This window comes from Heterocephalus glaber, unplaced genomic scaffold (assembly GCF_053883595.1).
Source record: "Heterocephalus glaber isolate CG9 unplaced genomic scaffold, H.glaber_assembly_v1.0 deba00001444, whole genome shotgun sequence".
Classification (NCBI taxonomy): Eukaryota; Metazoa; Chordata; class Mammalia; order Rodentia; family Bathyergidae; genus Heterocephalus; species Heterocephalus glaber.
This window is the reverse complement of record NW_028258297.1, coordinates 5,076,576-5,084,160: the sequence shown is the minus strand read 5'-3', so window position 1 is coordinate 5,084,160 and position 7,585 is coordinate 5,076,576.

Here is a 7,585-nt window from a genome sequence, read left to right as displayed (position 1 = left end):
GGTGATAGTAGACATCCTTGTCTTGTTCCTGATTTGAGTGTGAAGGATTTCAGTTTTTGACCATTTAGTATGATATTGGCTATTGGTTTTTCATAGATGGCTTCTATCAGTTTGAGGTAGAGACCATCTATTCCAATTTTTTGTAGGGTTTTTATCATAAATGCATGTTGGATTTTGTCAAATGCTTTTTCTGCATCTATGGAGATAATCATATGGTGTTTGTCCTTGGCTTTATTGATATAGTGTATTACATTGATTGATTTGTGTATATTGAACCATCCCTGCATCCCTGGGATGAATCCCACTTGATCAAGGTGTATGATCTTCTTGATGATCTTCTGCATTCTATTTGCCAGTATCTTATTAAGGATTTTTGCATCTATGTTCATTAGTGAGATTGGCCTATAGTTCTCTTTTTCAGTTGGGTCTTTCTCTGCTTTGGGGATCAAGGTGATGCTTGCTTCCAGGAATGAATTTGGGAGTATTGCTTCCCTTTCAATTTCACTGAAGAGTTTAAACAGTAGTGGCAGCAGTTCCTCTCTAAATGTCTTGTAGAATTCAGCAGTGAAGCCATCAGGGCCTGGGCTTTTCTTAGTTGATAAGTTTTTAATTACAACTTTGTTAATTCATATGTATCTAGGAATCTGTCCATTTCTTCTGTGTTGTCCATCTTATTGGCGTATAGGCTCTGGAAGTAGGTATTGATGATCCTCTGGATTTCTGCTGAGTCTGTTGTAATTTCACCCTTTTCATTCCTAATTGCATGGATTTGGGCCTTTTCTTTCCTTTTTCTGACAAGGTTGGCTAAAGGTTTGTCAATTTTGTTGATTCTTTTGAAGAACCAACTCTTGGCTTCATTGATTTTTTTGTATCATTCTCTTAGTCTCCATTGCATTGATTTCTCCTCTGATCTTTATAATTTCCTCCCTTGTATGAGCTTTGGGGTTGTCCTGTTCTTCTTTTTCTAGAAGCTTGAGGTTCAGCATCAGGTTGTTTAATTGGGCTCATTCTGTTTTCCTAATATGCGTATTCACTGCTATGAATTTCCCTCATAAGACTGCTTTCATTGTGTCCCATAGATTCCGATATGTTGTATTGTCATTGTCATTTAATTGAAGGAACTGTCTGATTTCTTCTTTAATTTCCTCTGTGACCCATTGGTTATTCAGAAGTGTGTTGTTCAATTTCCATGGGTTTATGCAATGTTTTGAGTTTCTTTTGCTATGGATCTCCAATTTCATCGCACTATGGTCTGATAATATACAGGGGATAACTTCAGTTCCTTTGCACTTACTTAAACATGTTCTATATGTGAGTATGTGGTCTATTTTGGAGAATGACCCATGTGCAGCTGAGAAGAATGTGTATTCTGATTTTGTGGGTTGGAAGACTCTGTAAACATCTGTTAAGTTCATTTGTTCAAGTGTTCGATTGAGTTCTAGTATTTCATTACTTTTAGTCTAGTTGATCTATCTATTTGTGATAGTGGGGTGTTGAGGTCCCCCACTACAATTGTATTAGTGCATATATGACTTTTCATGTCCGTTAGTATTTGTTTTATATAGTTGGGTGCACTAGTGTTTGGTGCATAGATATTTATGATTGTCATCTCTTCCTGTTGGATTCTTCCCTTTACAAGGATGTAGTGTCCTTCTTCATCTCTCTTAATCAGTGTTGGTTTGAAATCTACTTGATCTGCCAAGAGGATAGCTACTCCTGCTTTTTGGGGGGTTCCTGTTGCATGGAGTATTGTTTTCCACCCTTTAACTTTCAGTCTATGAGTTTCCTTTTGAATTAAGTGGGTTTCTTGTATGCAGCATATTGTTGGATTTTGCTTCTTGACCCATTCTGCCAGTCTGTTTCTTTTGATTGGTGAATTGAGACCATTAACGTTGATGGTTATAACTGAAACATATTGACTTGTCATTGCCATGACTTTTTCTTTTTGTTGCGTTCTCCCCCTTTACATTTAATTTCTTGTCATGCCAGACGGGTTCATTCTGCTTTGCTTCTTGGGGTTGTGATCCTCAATGTCTGTTCCTAGGATATTGTGTAAAAATCTTTGGAGTGCTGGTTTGGTATTCACGAAGTTCCTAAGGTGCTCTTTGTCATGAAAGTATCTTATTTCTCCATCCATTTTGAAAGATAGTTTTTCAGGGTACATCAATCTGGGTTGGAGGCTGTTTTCTTTTAGGGCTTGGAATATGTCACTCCAAGCTTTTCTTGCCTTGATGGTTTGTGTTGAGAAGTCTGCTGTGATTCTGATGGGCTTTCCTTTGTATGTGATTTGTTTCTTTTCTCTCACTGCTTGGAGAACTTTGTTCTTCTGTTGTGTTTCTGGAATCTTAACAATTATATGCCTATGTATAGATTTTTTTTTGATCAAGGCTATTTGGAGTCCTATATGCCTCACTTATCTGTATGTCCAGCTCTTTTCCCCTGCTTGGGAAGTTTTCTGCCATTATTTCTGTGAAGAGATTTTTTATGTCATCTCCACTCTCTCCTGTTTCTTCATTGAGCCCAATGAGTCTTATGTTATTCTTCTTTGCATCATCTAGCAGCTGCTGGATTGATTTCTCATGTTCCCTTATAATTTTGAAGCAATTTTTCTTTTCCTGGTCACTAATTGCAATCTTATCTTCTGTATCTGAATTTCTGTCCTCACATTGGCTCATTCTGCTGTGTAGACTTTCAATGGAGTTTTTCATGTCCTGGAAATCTATTTGCATCTGTTTTATAGATTCCATTTGTTTCTTATGTTGGGATTCTGTCATGTTCCTGAGCTCCTCTCTAGATTTATTAATCATGTCTTTCACTAGGGGCACAATTTCTCCTGTTATCTGAGAAATTATTTCTGATTTCATTTTTTCCAGATCCCCTTTTGTTGCCAGTTCAGAATAAGTGAGACTTATTTACATGTTTTCTCATTTCGACTGGGGTGGGGGGCTGTTAGCGCCTGCACGGATTACCTCCTCTGAGCTGGGTGAGGTGGGACAGGGGCTGGGAGCAGCAGTAGAGTTGGTGACCCAAAAGCCCTTTCCTGTGGGCTGGGAGCAGCCAGAGGGATGGTGGCCGGGAAGCCCCTTCCTCTGGACCAGGAGCAGTGGGATGGCGGCTCAGAAGACCCTCCCTCTGGGCTGGGAGTGGTGGGAGGGATGGTGGCCTGGAAGCCCCTTCCTCTGTAGCCTCGGCTTCTTGAAGAATCAAACCGCTTATTTTCTAGACTGTCCCTCAGCTTGGATTTGTCTAGCATTTTTCTCCAGATTCAGGTCTTTAAATTTTGGCTGATGTATTCTTTTCAGCACCTGATGATCAGGAGACAATCTGTGTTGATTTGTCCTATATCTTATAATGTTGATTTTGATTACTTAGTTAAGATGCACTGAAAATGTAGCTCTTCCTTGTGATCAATAAATATTTATGGGGAAAGAATTTTTCAGTTGTGGATCAACCTTTCCTGCAGAAATAACTGGAAAGCTCAATAAAATGCAATAAACAGATGTTGGGGACATTAGATCTCAGGTCTGTGATCCCCACAAAGAAGGAGATAAGTGAGGGTCCCTAACCTTACCTGGACAGAACCCCTGGACTACAGTGTAGGGAAGGGAGGCCCAGACAGAGCCACATGGGTTCACTGATTTAAGGGGACATAGAGTTCAAGGTCATAGAGTTCAAGGTCAAGATTAAAAACAAGCATCAGAAGAACCAAAGTAATCCACAATTTACTGCCTGCCAGGGGAATTTTAACACTCTTCAAAGGAACAAACCCCAGCATTCAACAATGTAAAAATATCGCATCTAATAGCCAATAAAAAATTTTCTAGAAGGAAAAAAAGTGACCTATTACCAGGAGAAAAAATAGTCAATAGAGCCAGACAAGAAATGACAGAAATGGTAGGTGGTACGGGCAACTGATCTGGATGCTTTAAGAATTTTATTTTATTTTATTTTTGGTACCGGGGATCGAACTCGGGTCCTTGCTCTTGCGCAGCAGGCGGTGAAACCACTGAGCTAAATCCCTGGCCTGCTTTAAGAATTTTAATGTCATGAAAGACTGTTCTACATGGAGGGCTCTGTGGACCCCCAGCTGCCAAATACAGTCATGAAATCACATGTGATATGTGGTCCCTGGTTGGATCTTTGAGTCACAGATACACACAAACACATACACAGTGATAAAAGACATTTTTTTAAAAAAATTCTTTTATTGGTACATTTTAGGTATACAATGCATTTACATTTCTCATTGGGAATTGTACCTTTACATGATGCATCTTGGTTCTTATTTTTTCCCCATTCCCAACCCTCCCTTCCCTATTTACAATGACTTTGTTTCCATTTCTTCCATTTCTCATCATTTTTCCTTTCCCTTCTTTCCTTTCCCCTGCCCCTCCCACTTCCCCTACCCCTTTGGACCTTTTCTTCCTATTCCGCATTATCAATTATTCATTCTAATCAGTGATATATTTTAGGTATACAATATAATGACATTCATCATGGGAAATTTGCACCTTTACATAATCTCTCTTGGTTCTTATTTTTCCCCCCTTCCCCTGCCCTCCCTTCAACCCCTCCATCCCTCCCTATCCACAAAGATTTTGTTTCCATTTTTCCATTTTCTCATATTAATTCCATTCCCTTCTTTCCTTTCCCCTACCCCTCCCACTTCCCCTTCCCTTTTGCCCCTTTTCTTCCTATTTCACATTATCCATTATACCTTTTAGTCCTTATTTACACTTTCAGTTTCTTACACTAGAGAGACTATTCGGTATCTATACATGTGTGTCCTATTTATTTCACTTCAGAGTATCGCCTCCATGTGCATCCATTTAGCTGTAAATGGGTCTAATTTCTCATTTTTTCTGGCTGAGTAGTACTCCATTTTATTTAAAAAACACATTTTCTTTATCCAGTCTCCAGCTGATAGGCATTTGGGCTGTTTCCAAGTTTTAGCTATTAATTGTGCTGCTATGAACATGGGTGCACATATATCACTGTGGTATGATTCTCTTTATTCTTTGGGGAAGATACCCAGCAGGGGAATAGCTGCTTCAAATAGGACTTCCAGTCCTAGTTCTTTGAGGTATCTCCATACTGATTTCCACAGTGGTATAAAAGACATTTTTTAAACACTTGGGGAAATTTGAATATGAATGAAATATTACAAAGTACTTCAATGCCAATTTTCCCAGGTATCATAATAGAGCTTCTTTTTTTTTTTTGGTACTGGGAATCAAATTCAGCACTTGCCAGGCAGGTGTGGCACCACTGAGCTACATCTTTGACCCTTTTTGTTGGAGCAATGTTTTGTAGGAGAGTGTCCTTATTCTTAGGAGACACATTCTGAAGTATTTAGGGGTGAAATGATATTGCCCTTGCAATTTATTTATTTGCTAAATTAAAAAAAATTAATTGTGGCAAAATATACATGACACACAACTTACCATTTTAACCCTTTTAAAAATTAAAGTTCAGTAGGGTTGGGTACATTCACATTTTTGTATAACCGGTTTGCAGAACTCTCTCCATCTGGCAAAACAGAAACTCTGACAATTAAACAATAATTCCCCATTCTCCGCTGTCCCTGCCCTGGAGCTACTGTTCTACCTTCTCTCTCTGGGTTTGATTATTAATACCCTGTAGAAATGAAATCCTACAGTCTTCTTTTACTAACATAAAGTCCTCAGGATTCATCTATGTTGTAGCATGTTTCAGAATTCCCTTCCTTTTAAGGTACAATAATATTCCATTGTATGAATATAATACATGTTGTGTATTCATCCCTACAAATTATTTTTATTTCTTTGCTGTAAAGGCGATTGAACCTAGGCCTTCATCCCTGTGAAGCAAGCACTCTACTACTGAGTTACATCCCCAGCCCCTTCAAATTATTTTTAAATGGTTCAGAAAAAGAGTGAAAGAGCAAGCAGATGTAGTAAAAAAAAAAAAAATTTTTAGGGAAAAACTTGCAATGAGATTTTGGGATGCAAATACAATTTAAGTGTTTCTTAAATAAAGTTTGGGTTAAAAAACATTGTGTTGCACTGTGTTGAGACACACACAGACATATACGTTCTGTAGGTTTGGGTATTAAAAACGAAGAACATTGCCAGGAAAATATTAACTCAAGAGACGTGTTCATATGTTTGTGTGTGTGCATAGAGGTTTCTATATAGCTGTGCTTACTCGTGTGTAGCAATCACCCAGCCATAAGTTACATATGTGTAGGTAACACAGCAAGGCATATGATCTGCGTAGTTACTACAGCTCGTGCTTCTGCAGCTGCTCGTGGACCTGCAGTTATATTTGTAACTGTCCTCTGCTTCTTATGATGCATCTCTCCCCACCCCTAACTTAGCCAAGCACTGTTTCCTTGTGGGCACCCCAATCCTTTCTGAGCGAGTGCTCTGAGCCCTTGCACTTGCTGCTGCCAGGAGGTGGCTGTGGTCTTCTACAGATGGAAGCCACATGACACAGCAGTTCTGGAGGCGCCAAGGGCTCTGCTAGGTTCCAGACCTCCTGTACCCATCAGGCTTAAAATCCTCATCTATATGATCTGATATTTTTTGCCTTTTGCTTCAATGCCATTAGGAGGATATTGTGGCCAGGTGGCCATTGTGTCCCCTGGTAGAAATACTCCCCTCTTGGGTACTGAAACCTCTTAGCTGGCAGAGCTCAAGGTGCCTTCCACCTAGGACTAAGCCTGAAAGACACTGTCACCCAGTAGCATCCACCTCTCGTTCTTGCCTGCAGAGCCTGGAGGCCAAATGTGAACAGGCTGCTCTCTTTTTCTTCTTCAATTGATAGAGCCTGGGAATTTCCCATGAGGCATTGTCCGGGTTGAGGGAGAGATGGCAGCCTGCTGCTCAGGTAATCCATCTGTCATTAGGGCCTGCTTGAATCTAACCCTTTGTATATTCCTTTCCGTTGACAGTGGAGTGCTGACACACCTGGCTTTATGGATGGACAGATCACATGACAGTCTGTCTGATGGACAACTCCCTGGTTGTTTGGGACTGTGCCTTAGTCAGTTTTCTGTTGCTATAATGAAACACCCAACCTTAGGTACTTTATAGAGAGTAGAGGTTTATTTGACCTGTAGTTCTGGAGACTGAGAGTCTAAGAACACGGCGCTGGCATCTGTTAGGTGTCTGGTGAGGCCCTCCCTGCTGCATCATGGCACAGTGGAGGGGGTCACATGGTGAGACCCAGCAAGCAAGTGAACCTGGGGCTCCCTTCCTCTTATAGAGCCAATCATGGGGCCCCATCCTTAGGACCTCAGTGCATCCCAATCCCCTTCCCACAGCCCCACCTCCAGTAGCCATTAGCCTGTGAATTTGGAGGTTAAATCTCCAATACAGGCGTCCTGGGGGTCACACTCATACCACAGCATGGTCAAGGACCGAGCCTGTCCCAGGACCCAGGGGAAAGGAGAAGAGAAAACTGTGGCCACAGCCCTGGGGTCTGGACTTCGACTCTCCTCTCTCCCTCCAGGCTCACACACTTCCAGCCTTCATGGACCTGCTGCGTCACCAGTGGTCACCAGTGGCTGAGCTGTGGGCCCTGCTTCCCGGACAGCTGCAGA